This window comes from Impatiens glandulifera, chromosome 1 (assembly GCF_907164915.1).
Source record: "Impatiens glandulifera chromosome 1, dImpGla2.1, whole genome shotgun sequence".
Classification (NCBI taxonomy): Eukaryota; Viridiplantae; Streptophyta; class Magnoliopsida; order Ericales; family Balsaminaceae; genus Impatiens; species Impatiens glandulifera.
Genome location: NC_061862.1, coordinates 101,249,700 through 101,264,299, shown reverse-complemented (window position 1 = coordinate 101,264,299; position 14,600 = coordinate 101,249,700).

Sequence of the window (14,600 nt, the reverse complement as noted above, 5' to 3'; positions counted from 1 at the left end):
ACACCTCGCAATACTTTAACATGCGAGCGGCGTTGTTGTGGACCATTAACGACTTTCCCGCATACGCGAATTTATCAGGCTGGAGTACGAAAGGTAAATTTGCTTGTCCTTGTTGTAACAACGACACGGTATCCCTTCGATTGGTCCATGGTTCCAAACAATGTTACTTGGGTCACAGACGTTTCCTTCCACCGAAGCACAAATACAGAAGGGATATAGAGTCGTTTGATGGTCGAACTGATTATAGGGATCCCCCTAGATTGTTAACGGGCCAAGAAAGTTATGAGCAAGCACGAGACCTAGAAGACATTATTCTTAGTGCGGATATGAGCAAGAGAACCAAGATATATCATGAAACGCGGGGCGACAATTGGAACAAACTTAGCATTTTCTTCCGTCTACCTTATTGGAAATCGCTATTATTGAGACATAATTTGGATGTGATGCATATTGAGAAAAATATCTGTGATAGCGTGCTGGGAACAATAATGAATGTGAAAGAGAAGACTAAGGATGGTCCTAAAGCTCGTAAAGACTTAGAACTCTTGGGCATAAAATCATGGTTACATCCTATAAATGATGAAGGAGTTGTTCATTATCCAGAAGCGCCTTTCACTTTGACATCCGAAATAAAATACGTCTTTGTAACTTCTTGAAAGATCTCAAGTTGCCTGATGGGTTTTGCTCAAATATCGGGGGTTGTGTAAATTTGGAAGAGAAAAAACTTTCGGGATTAAAGAGTCACTGATTGTCACATCTTGTTGGAATATCTAATTCCTTTAGCAACTCGTGGAATTGCTTCCAGAGTATGTGTATGATGCGTTAGTAAATCTGTCTCGTTTCTTTCGGTTGTTGTGCTTCAAAGAGTTGATTCAAGAGGACCTGGAACAATTGTACATGGATATTACATTGACACTTTGCAAATTTGAAATGATTTTTCCGCCGTCAATCTTCGACATCATGATGCATCTCCCGGTTCACTTGTCATTTGAGGCTTTGCTTGGAGGACCTGTTCAGTATCGATGGATGTATCCCTTTGAACATTACATGGGTACAATGAAAAGATATTTGCGGAATAATAACCACCCCGAAGCCTCTATAAGCGAGAGCTATCTTGTTAACGAAAGTATTAGCTTATGTGCCAGGTATATGGAGGAACAAGATCAAGAAAATGCACAACCTGAAATCTCGGGGATTTCAATATTTGCATCATTGGAAGACCTATCCAACGGAAAAGTATACAACTTGGATTATATAGATCGAGTGACAGCTCATTCTTACATTTTGAAAAATTGTCCCGAAGCAGAACCCTTTTACATGTAAGTTTCAAAGTTGCTGTTACTAATTAGCATTAAAGAGTGTTACTAATTAGCATTCGATCTATTTGCAGAGATTATAACAACGAGTCCAGTGGAGAAACGTTTGCCGCATATTTCAAAGCATCGAGTGAGTAAATTACAAACCATATATCCTAACTCTTCTTATTCATATTAACAACTTACATTTCGGATACATATATAGGTCGCCCATTTAACAGAAATGAACGACATATCAAGAGACCTCAAGATCTTAGGAGAAGGTCCAAGTATGTACTCGTCTATGTATGTTTGGTGTAAAGTAAACTGGATTCAAATTCTGTACAGAAAAACACGACGAAGGTTTGACAACTCAAAATAGTGGGGTGGTTGTTGAGGGATACAACGGTTCTGAAACTATGTCATACTACGGAGTTTTGACGGATATAATCGGAATTACAATACTATTCTCACAAACGAGTTGTTTTATTCAAAGTGTAAGTGGTTTGATACACACTCGGGGGAACTAGGAGTGAAAGTGGATAAATATGGCTTCGTAAGTGTAAATGTAAACCGAATATTGAAAACGCAAAGTCAAGACCCGTATATATTGGCGAGTCAAGCAAAACAAGTATTCTACGCCCCTGATATGTCAGCCCGACCCGGTTGGAAGATTGTGACAAAAATAAAACCGCGGTTTACAAACATATAGTTCATATTAATTAATTAGGTAGATTTAATTATGTTTTTAACTTTATATTCATTTTTATTACTACTTTATTTCAAGTATTCACTCATTTTTATTAATGGTGTGAATTAAGAATGTCTGAAGGTCCTAAAACAGTTTGGAAGAGTATGAGGAAGACACCCAAGAAATTGGATAAGAGTTACCAAAACCTACTTGCCCAATCCGAGACGTTAAAGCAACGAGGATCGTCTTCGAGAGACCAACCACCGATTCCTGTGGTCCCGATAGCTACTGCGCCTCCCCGAACATACGAGTCTGAAGACGATATTGATGACATCGCAGAGTATATAGAGAGCACATTCGCTGCTGATAACCTGCCTACCGATGAGGCTGAAGACGAGGGTCTTGAGGAGCCTATCGAGGAGCAGGATGACGAGGAGGAGCACGGGACCACTCCAGACCCATCATCGACAGGTATTTCGTTTACAAATTAGTTAGTGTTTCAATTGATTGACATATTTAATTAAGATTTTGATAATTTCGAAGAATCTTCTGCCCGCAAGAGACGGGGGAAGAACAAGAATATTGCGCTGTCTAAGAGGCTAGCGGGGACGAGGATCCCTCTAACGTTTAGAGAGAAGGATGGGAGGCCAGGCGGTACAGACGTGGGAAGGACACTGTGGTCTAGACATGTGGGGTCGATTATCCGGAGCCCCGCAGCCGTCTCACACCGTCTTCTCAAGTGGAAGGCTTTAAGTGCAGACCAATTGGATTCACTGTGGACTGCTATCAAGGTTAATAATTATTACTTGATTATACATTACGTCATGAAATAATTATTTTTCACATTTGGATGTTATTTTTTTCAGGATCCGTTCGAAGCGACTAATGGTGACATTGACTCTTTTCGAACGAGGGGGTTGGGACACGCCAATCAGATATGGGATAGATGGCGGTCGGATTTGAACAAGAATTATATCCGCGTCCACAAAGGAGACGAGGCGGCGGTACTGGCTAATCCTCCACCGGACTACGATCGAGATGATTGGGAGTTTGTGTGTCGCAACCATTTCTTCACAGAAACGTTTAAGGTACGGTTTCATAATTCAAATAAGAGTTGATATTAATTAATCTAACTTCATTTGTTATTTCAAATACAGAGACACAGTACTACAAATATGAAGAATCGGAAGAATCTGAAATTCCCACATCGAATGGGAAGTAGACCGTTTGCACAAATTGAAGACGAGTTGGTAAGTACATTATTTGTAATAAGTTAATATAAAGATTGTTATTAATTATATAAATCATTTATTTCAACAGGCGATTGAAATGGGACGGCAACCGTCTGTAATTGAAGTATTCAAGAGGACCCGTACACCAAAACCGACACAAGAAAACCCAACACCCGTCCCGGACGAACACGTGCAAGAGAAAATTGTAAGTGAATTGAATATGCCTAGTTTTTTTATTATAGAAATGAGATTTTATTTTAATTGTGCAGGCTGAGATGGAGGAGGTTGTTAGTAACGAACCGGGAATATCTGATTTTGAATTGACGGAGAGGGTGTTCGGACAACAAAAACACGGGGTCGTCTTCGGAATGGGATCAGGCGTCCGACCCACACACTTTCGTGAGGATCGTCGTAGTGGAAACAGTTCACAGCGAAACAATGAGCGATTGTTAGAAGATAATCAAATAATGAAGCTCAAGCTGGAGGAACTGGAGAAGAGAGATGAAGAAAGAAGGCGGAAAATGGATGAAATGCAATTGGAAAAGCAAGAAATTGTGGAAAGAATGGAGAGGGAGAAGTTAGAGATTACCCAAAAAATGGAGAGGGAGAAGTCAGAGATTACCGAAAAAATGGAGAGGGAGAAGTCAGAGATGAACGCGAGAATGGAGAGAATCGAATTATATATGAGGCAACAACCACCTCCTCCCCCCACAAGCTAAGGTTGTTTCGATTATGAACATGTTTTCATTATAGTAGTTGAACTTATAACAGATTGTTCGGAATATTTGTTTGGTTTCGAATTTTGTAATGTTCACGATCAATTAATGTGATCGTTTAATGTATGCTGCATTTCTTTTATCATTAATATATTGGTTTGGCTGAACAGGTTTTGGTTATGTTTTGGTTGCGAGCAAAATAATCCGCACATTTTTAAAAATTTAGGGGAAAAAACCGAAAGTAATATTGAAATCTCTCGGTTTTTCTCTTTTTGAAAAAAACGAGAGATATTAGAAACCTCTCGGTTTTAAGCCAATGAGAAAACCGAGAGTTATATGACAAACCCTCGGTTTTTATCCTTAAGAGGAAAACCGAGAGTTATTCACAAAACTTTCGGTTTTCCTATTCGGGTAAAACCGAGAGTTTTCATATAACTTTCGGTTTTCTTGAAAAGGAGAAAACCGAGGGTTTTGCAAAGAACTCTCGGTTTTACAAGAAGAGGAAAACCGAGAGTTATTTACAAAACTTTCGGTTTTAACCGAAGAGGAAAACCGAAAGTTTTGTATATAACTCTCGGTTTTCCTCTTCGGGTAAAACCGAAAGTTCTTTGCAAAACCCTCGGTTTTTCCACACAGAGAAAAACCGAAAGGTCTGTATAAAACCCTCGGTTTTTCCAAAAAGAGAAAAACCGAAAGTTCTTGTAAAACCCTCGGTTTTTTCAAAAAGAGAAAAATACGAAAGTTTTCATATAACTCTCGGTTTTTCTCTTTATGGAAGTCCCGAGAGTGTCAATAGCGAGGGATGGCGAGGGTTACTAAAACCTTCGGTAAGGTGTCTTCACCGAAAGTTATAGGGTCAAAACCGAGAGTTTTAACTCTCGGTTTTGACCCTTTTTTCACCAGTGTTATTTATTTTTATGCTTTGTTTTGAGATTGTGTATTTGTGTGGTTAAGCCGTAAAGATCTTTGAAAATAGTTTACTTGTTTGATGGCGCCGAAAAAATATTTATATGGATAAACAAGCACTACCAGGTGAAGCTTGCTTCACCTATGGATTTACAGTGCTCAAATGAGTGAAACAAGCACTACTAGGTGAAGATTGCTTCACTCAATATTTACAGCACTGATAGAAGTGAAAGAAACTTCACTTGATATTAAATTTGTAAGATATTTAAATGAATTTACTTTAATTATTTTATATGATTATATATTAAATATATATATATATAAAAAACAACATGTTCAATTTTTTTTTTGTAATATATTTAAAAAATTTGTAAAACAAAATATTTTAAAAATTATTTGTAAGATATTTAAAAAATAATATATTTCAATTATTTTATATTTTATATAATTATATATTAAATATATGTAAATGTTCATGTAAAACCACTAACACATTTATGTAAAAATATTTATACGTTCATGTAAAAACATTTATGCATTCATGTAAATCTGCAAAAGAATAAAAAAACAAGCGTTATAAGGTGAAACTAGCTTCACCTGGGTATTTACAGCGCTCAAATGTGTGAAACAAACACTAACAGGTGAAGCTTGCATCACTCAATATTTACCGCGCTGATAAAAGTGAAGCAAACTTCACTAGATATTTACATTTGTAAGATATTTAAATTATTTTGTAAATATATTTAAATTAATTTGTAAAACAAAATATTCAATTTTTTTTAATATATTTAAATAAATTTGTAAAACAAAATATTTTAAAATTTATTTTTAAGATATTTAGAAAATATATATATTTAAATTATTTTATATTGTATATAATTATATATTAAATATATATAAATGTTCATGTAAAACCACTAACATATTTATGTAAAAACATTTATACGTTAATGTAAAAGCATTTATGCCTTCATGTAAATCTGCAAAAAAAATAAAGAAAACAAGCGCTATCAGGTGAAGCAAGCTTCACCTGGTAACTTGTTTTTATTTTTTTATTCTTTTGAAGACTTACATGAAGACATAAATACTTTATATGAACATATAAATGCTTTTACGTAAATGTGTTAATGGTTTTACATAAACATTTATATATATTTAATATATAATTATATACAATATAAAATAATTTAAATATATTTTTTTTAAATATCTTAAAAATAAATTTTAAAATATTTTGTTTTACAAATTTATTTAAATATATTACAAAAAAATTTTGAATTGCTTCACTTCTATCAACGCTGTAAATATTGAGTGAAGCAAGCTTCACCTGATCGTGTTTGTTTCACTCATTTGAGCGCTGTAAATATCCAGGTGAAGCTAGCTTCACCTGGTAGCGCTTGTTTTTATTTTTATTTTTTGCAGACTTAAATGAAGGCATAAATGCTTTTACATTAACGTATAAATGTTTTTACATAAATGTGTTAGTGGTTTTACATGAACATTTACATATATTTAATATATAATTATATAAAATATAAAATAATATAAATATTTTTTTTAAAAAATATCTTACAAATAAATTTTAAAATATTTTGTTTTACAAATTTATTTAAATATATTACTAAAAAATTTGAACATATTTATATATATATATATATATATATATATATATTTAATATATAATCATATAAAATAATTAAAATAAATTCATTTAAATATCTTACAAATTTAATATCAAGAAGTGAAGTTTGCTTCACTTCTATCAACGCTGTAAATATTGAGTGAAGCAATCTTCACCTGGTAGTGCTTGTTTCACTAATTTGAGCGCTTTAAATACCCAGGTGAAGATAGCTTCACCTGGCAGCGCTTGTTTTTTTTATTCTTTTGCAGATTTACATGAAGGCATAAATGCTTTTACGTGAACGTATAAATGTTTTTACATAAATGTGTTAGTGGTTTTACATGAACATTTACATATATTTAATATATAATTATATAAAATATAAAATAATTTAAATATTTTTTTAAAAAATATCTTACAAATAAATTTAAAAATATTTTGTTTTACAAATTTATTTAAATATATTACAAATTTTTTTGAAAATGTTATATATATATATATTTATTATATAATCATATAAAATAATTAAAATAAATTAAATTAAATATCTTACAAATGTAAATATCAAGTGAAGTTTACTTCACTTCTATTAGTGCTGTAAATATTGAGTGAAACAATCTTCACCTGGTAGTGCTTGTTTCACTCATTTTAGCACTGTAAATCCCAAGGTGAAGCAAGCTTCACCTGGTAGTGCTTGTTTTTTTTTGTTTTTTATTTTTGCAGACTTACATGAAGGTATAAATGCTTTTACATGAACATATAAATGTTTTTACATAAATGTATTAATGATTTTACATGAACATTTATATATATTTAATATATAATTATATAAAATATAACATAATTTAAATAATTTTTTTAAATATCTTACAAATAAATTTAAAAATATTTTGTTTTACAAATTTATTTAAATATATTACAAAATTTTTTGAACATGTTATATATATATATATATATATATTTATTATATAATCATATAAAATAATTAAAATAAATTAATTTAAATATCTTACAAATGTAAATATCAAGTGAAGTTTAGTTCACTTCTATTAGTGTTGTAAATATTGAGTGAAGCAAGCTTCACCTGCTGGTGCTTGTTTCACTCATTTGAGCGTTGCAAATACCCAGGCTTCACCTGGTAGAGCTTTTTTTTTTTATTCTATTGCAGACTTACATGAAGACATAAATGCTTTTACATGAACATATAAATATTTTTACATAAATGTGTTCATGATTTTACATGAACATTTATATATATTTAATATATAATTATATAATTATATAAAATATAAAATAATTAAAATATTTTTTTTTTAAATATCTTACAAATAAATTTAAAAATATTTTGTTTTACAAATTTATTTAAATATATTACAAATTTTTTTGAATATATTGTTATATATATATATATATATATAATATATAATCATATAAAATAATTAAAATAAACTAATTTAAATATCTTACAAATGTAAATATCAAGTGAAGTTTGCTTCACTTCTATCGGCGCTGTAAATATTGAGTGAAGCAAGCTTCACCTAGTAGTGCTTGTTTCACTCATTTGAGCGCTGTAAATACTCAGGTGAAGCTAGCTTCACCTGGTAGCGCTTGTTTTCTTTTTATATTTTTTGCAGACTTAAATGAATGCATAAATACTTTTACATTAACGTATAAATGTTTTTACATAAATGTGTTAGTGGTTTTACATGAATATTTACATATATTTAATATATAATTATATAAAATATAAAATAATTTAAATATTTTGTTTTACAAATTTATTTAAATATATTAAAAAAAAATTTAAACATGTTTATATATATATATATATATATTTAATATATAATCATATAAAATAATTAAAGTAAATTTATTTAAATATCTTACAAATTTAATATCAAGTCAAGTTTGCTTCACTTCTATCATATAAACTGATTTTACATGAATGTATTTTATATTCACCTGAGTGAATATATATCAATCAGTTTTACATGGATAACCTTATGTAAAACAGTGTAGACTGTCTCTTCAAAGGTCATGTAAAACAGAGTGACTCATTTCTGTTTCTGCTGAACCCGAAATAAAATACGGGTTCCGGGTTCTCTTTCTTCCTTTTCAACCAAATTTTAATTTATTAATATAATAATAATGCTGAGTTTTGATTGGTCCGCAACAGGGGAATACCCAATTCGGTAGCAGAAGATCTGATCCCAAATTCCTAATGCAATATGAGATATAGTCATTCCTTAATCTAGCCTACTTTAACTAGGCCCGCCGGTGTGTTTTCCCCATTTTACATAAATGGCTAAAAAGTCCATTTCTATTTATTTTACTTTACTATATAATATTTATTATTAATTAAATAAATATGAGGTCCAGTTTGGTCATGATTTATTTTTATATTTAATTGTTATTTATTTTTAAATTTTTTTTAGGGCTCCAAAAATCCTAAAATTAAATATATATATATATATTATATTTTTGTACATACTTATTATAAATTAATATTTGATGCATACCTATTAATATGTCATTAAACATTGTTTAATGTGATTAGAAAATGTTTCATTATTATTAGACCCATGATTTAAATATATATATATATATATATATATATATATATATATATATATATATATATATATATATATATATATAATCTTTATGCTTCATTTTGTAATTAATACCTTGAATGAATTGGAATGATTAATATGATTGTGTTTAAACATGTTTAAATGACATTTCTTGAAAATTCATTGTTTATACGTTTTATATAATAAGACATCCATGAATTCCGGCAGTACTCCAACCAGATAACATTCCATATGCTGAAAAATCATTTATCGTCCATAAAAGAGCCGCTCTCATATTGAATGTTTGTCCACTTGATATGTCGAATGTTGGAACACCTTCCACCCATAATTGATTTAACTCTTCTATTAATGGTTGCATATATATGTCAATATTCTTTTTTGGATTTGATGGTCCGGGCACAATCAACGAAAGAAACATGTATTGTGTCTTCATACACATACTTGGTGGAAGATTGTATGGAGTCACCATTACCGGTCAGGAAGAATATGTAGACATATCAAAAGGTGAAAATCCATTAGCGCATAGTCCTAAACGAATATTGCATTTCTCGGCTGAAAATTTTGGAAATTTACGGTCAAATAATTTCCACGCCTCAGAAGGATGACACATCACGCCATTTTCAATATCATGTTGAGAAAACCAAGTAATGTGTTCTACTGTTACATTTGAAGCGTATAACATTTGTAACCTTGGCGTTAAAGGCAAATATATTAATTATTTCAAAGGTTTTTTCTTTGTAGAGTTGACTTCATTTTATTTGTATCTTGGTTGCAAACAAAACTTACAACCTTTAAGACATACATCAATCTTTACAACCGGTAAACCTAGATCTTTGAGCAGTTTTTTCGCATTATAATAATTTTTATGCAAGTTGTTGTCACGTGATATTAGATCATGCAACAATACTATAATGTCATCTATTGCACTTTCAGATAAGTTATAATCAGATTTAAGACTTATAAGTCCCGTAGTTGCTGACAATTTTGTTTCGCTTAGGTGACCTGACCAAATAGGTTGATCTAAAATATTTAACATTTCCCAAAAATTTTCATCTTTAATAGGTTTATCTATCGGAACATTAGATGAAGAACTTGCACCTTCATTTTGTATTGGCGGGTCATAACTAGCTGCAACATTGAAAAACCATTCTATGGTACGAATTAATGTCGTAAACACTAGAATTTGGTTCAACATTAATTTCATCCGAAAATTGTACAAACTGAGTTGGTGCTTCCCCGTGACATACCCACATATGATAATTCTCAATAAAACCACTACGATAAAGATGACTTCTATAAGTTTCTGAATCTTGAAATGCACGATTTCCTCATTTTCTACATGGGCACAAAATATTTCTTCCATTCATACCGTTAACATTGTGGATAGAAAACTGAATAAACTTCTACCCCTTTAATAAATTCGTTAGTTAATCCTCGACGATCTGGTAAATTTTTGTTGTACATCCAAAGCCGATTTTCTCTCATATTTTTTTGACAAAAATTTAATTAAAATTACCTTAGATAGACTCACTTGAGAAACTTTTAATAATTGGTACAAATGAATAAAAAATAGTGATGGACATACACAGTGACGGACCTACAAGGGGGGCCTTGGGGGCCCGGGCCTCCCCCAACCAGGGTAAAACTTTTAAGATATTTTATATATATGTTTACTAAATAGAATTTTGTCCGGTTGATTTTTGAGCTAAAATCTATATTAGAGGTAATGTGATCAAATCCCCTAACTCTCACATTTTTTTTTATAATAACCTCACACTTCTTTTATAAATTTTTTATTTTATACCAACACTATTTTCTAATATTTATAATAAATTAACACTTTCTTTTATAAAAAAAAAACTAATTCATAATTATATTATTCTAATTTCAAATATAATTTTATTAAAGTAATTATTATTAATATTTTATTTTATACAAAAAAAATATTTTTTTTATACAAAAAAAAATATTTTCTAAGATACTATATTTATAATAATACATAAATTTTAGTTAATATATAAATAAAATCTATTTATATAAGTTAAAATATAAAGAATTATATATAAAATAATGAAAATCATATAATATTATTATTTATTTTAAAACTACATTTATATTATAATTTATATATATATATATTTTATTAATTTTATTAAAATTAATAATACAAATTATTTATAAATATAAGGGTAAAATATTAATTTATATTTCTTAATTTTAAAATAGTTTTAAATTATTTCAACAAATAAATGTATTTGTTAGATTTTATTTAGGGGCCTAGGGTTGACACATATTTATTTTTAATTATTTATTTTATGTAGGATATAGAATAACGGAGATATTCTATAAACGAATTTGTACTTCTACATCACATGACCAGAATGAGTCTTCTCAATCAATTAATGAGCTTACTAATGAGTCTAATGTTACTGATCAAATATACATGGTTAGAATATAGCATATCAAAAGATGCATCATTTTGTTTTGGTGTTATCTTTTCAAGATTTTAAATAGACGTAGATGATACATTTATAAGAGATGGGTACAAAAATTGGAAAAGGGCATTAGAAATATTCAATCATCATATGAGAACTTCAAATAGTTGTCATAATGAAACTAGAGTTCAATTTGAATCATTTTAAGATCAAAGACATAACGTGAGAAACGTTTTACGTACACATGATCGTGATATAGAAATAAATTATCGCACCCATTTAACGACAATGTTTGATGTAACACGCTTTCTATTGAGGCAAGGATTACCTTTTCGAGAACATATGAGTCAAGTAGTTCATCAAATAAAGTTAATTTTCTTGAATTGATTGATTGGTATAATCAACGTAATGAAGATATTTTGTATTCTTTTGTACCAACTCATGGACAAGAATAATTTAGTAATTGTGCTTGTTAGTATTTTTATATAATTATCGAGTAAAAATTTAATTAAAAATGCATTTATTTGATAGCAAAAAAAAATGATACGTTACTATGTATTTGGCCCCCCCGAGAAAATATTTCTGGGTCCGCCACTGGACATACATGTATTATTCAATAGCAGCTAAAGATTATTCATCAACGGATGCAAAATGATAAGGTCAACTAAAGCTCCAAATATAAGGATCGGATCTTTAGAAGCCCTAGAATATAACCAAAATTTCAAATAAGAAACAAGAAATATCCATACATTTCTTTTTAAAAAAATCATTGTTTTAGATTATACTATAATAAAAAAAAGTGACTGTTATAAAAAAATATTATGCCTCTCAAATAAGTTATTTTTGGACACAATAAATCAAATATATTAATTGTTTCCAATTTTTTTTCTAATTCATGTACCTCTTTTAATTTGTGTTTCATGACAACAAATAATGAAAAATTACATTTTTTGAAGATATTATATGAAATCATTACCCCAAATTTGTTTAGTATATATCTAGAACAAGCCCGACTTTTGAATGAAAGATAAACAAATAAAGCAAGAAAGAAAACAAGGCATTATTCATGGAGGAATTGAGGTGCAACCTATTCATAAATTTACTTTCTGATGCTACTCCATAATTTGTCATCTAAGGTACTCAAAGTGTTTGAGTTTCATAATTGAATCTGACCCTCTAATGGTTGTTGAATATTGTATGAACAAAGAAATAATTGGAAATCCAGCCAAAAACTATTAACAACTTGGTTTATTTGTAAACAATAAAACATGTTGCACTAATGATATTATGTCCAGTGTGGATGAATAGTACAGTCGTAAGGAAATACATCCCAAGATACCTTTTTCTACAAAGATTATGATAACTAGAAATTGAACCCCCCCTCTAATTATGCCTTGTACAAAGCTTAAGATATCTTAATTTGTGTGTTAATGATCCACTAAATAGGGGTTTTCTTTTGTAAACACTTTTCAAGGTCTTAAGTCTGCAGTATATTTAACCCAACGTTCAAACCCATAAAATAAACAATTGTTTTTCATAGAAAATTAATTACCTTCATTATTCTCAGAAGTTTGTTTATTAGCAATTGCACATTAGATTGTAGATTCTGCAACAACCCCTTAATTACCTACTATAACAAGAAGAAAATACGGGTAAAATGAAAAAAGGGAGAAGAAGATTATAGTACTCACAGTTCTCAAACTGAACAAACAGATCTGCAATCGCAGAAACAAATAGACGAAAATTGTACTTAGAACATGTAGTTTTCAGCTCAAGAAACATGTGTCGTTTTCGATTGAGAAAATGTCGTATTCATGTGCAACCCATTGGTTCATGCGGATTATCTCCAGAAGGTGCTCTATTAACATAAAGAAACCGGAGCCTTCGTTATGTTCTTCTTTCTAAACCTAGATATTATAAATTTGTCATTTGCGATGAAATTTATTACGAAAACAAATGTAAAAAATAAATTTGAATGTAATGTTGAAACAAGCGTCGAAAATCTACGACGAATTTTCTGCGGATATTTGCGATGATATTTTTTACGGATTTTTTGACAAACTAAAAAACTTCAAAATATAGTATAAATTAATTGACGGATCCTACGGAAATGTACCTTTTAATTTAGCGACGATTATTAATCATGGGTAAATATCTTTATTTATTTTGATGAAGTTTTTTTCATTTATTAATATTTTCGATGGTTCATGTTTTTCGTGGATTAAACTGTCGCGATCGCCGTCATATATTTTCGACGCTTACTGAGCGTCGATAATTATTCGTCGCCAATTAGGTGTTTTTTTGGTAGTGTTTCATTCTCCTATCGTTATTTTAATACTATATAATATATTAATTTTAATTAAACAAGATCCTAATTTATTAATTTTAATTAAATAGCCGGACCTACCTCTAGGTGGCCCACTTAGGGGTGAGCATATCTTGTGTTGACCCAAACCCCAAACCTAACCCAAAATATTAATTTGGGTAGTTAATTTGGATTGTGTTGAGTATGAGTTGGGTTTAATTTGGGTTGAGTTATGGTTACTCAAATTACCCAAATTATATAAATTAAATTAAATTTTCTATTATTAATTCAATATAATCTAACAATCTTCCAATTTTAATATATTCTCTTGATTTTTACTACGTTGATTTCCGTTAAAGTTGAATATGTTTTTAACATATTTAACACGTTTTTAACATGTTTAACACGTTTTTTTTTACGTTTTTGGCACGTTTAACACGTTTTTGACATGTTTAACACGTTTAATACATTTTCACACGTTTAACACGTTTTTCACACATTTTCACACGTTTAACACGTTTTTGACATGTTTAACATGTTTAACACATTATCACACTTAAAATAAATTTTCACATGTTTAATACGTTTTTGACATTTTTAATACGTTTTTCACGTTTTTGGCACATTTAACACGTTTTTGACATGTTTAACACGTTTTACATGTTTAACAAGTTTTTCACATTTTTAGCACGTTTAACACGTTTTTGACATTTAGAACGTTTATAACATTTTTGGCACGTTTAACACGATTTTCACGTTTTGGGCACACTTAACACATTTTTGACATTTTTAATATGTTTAACAT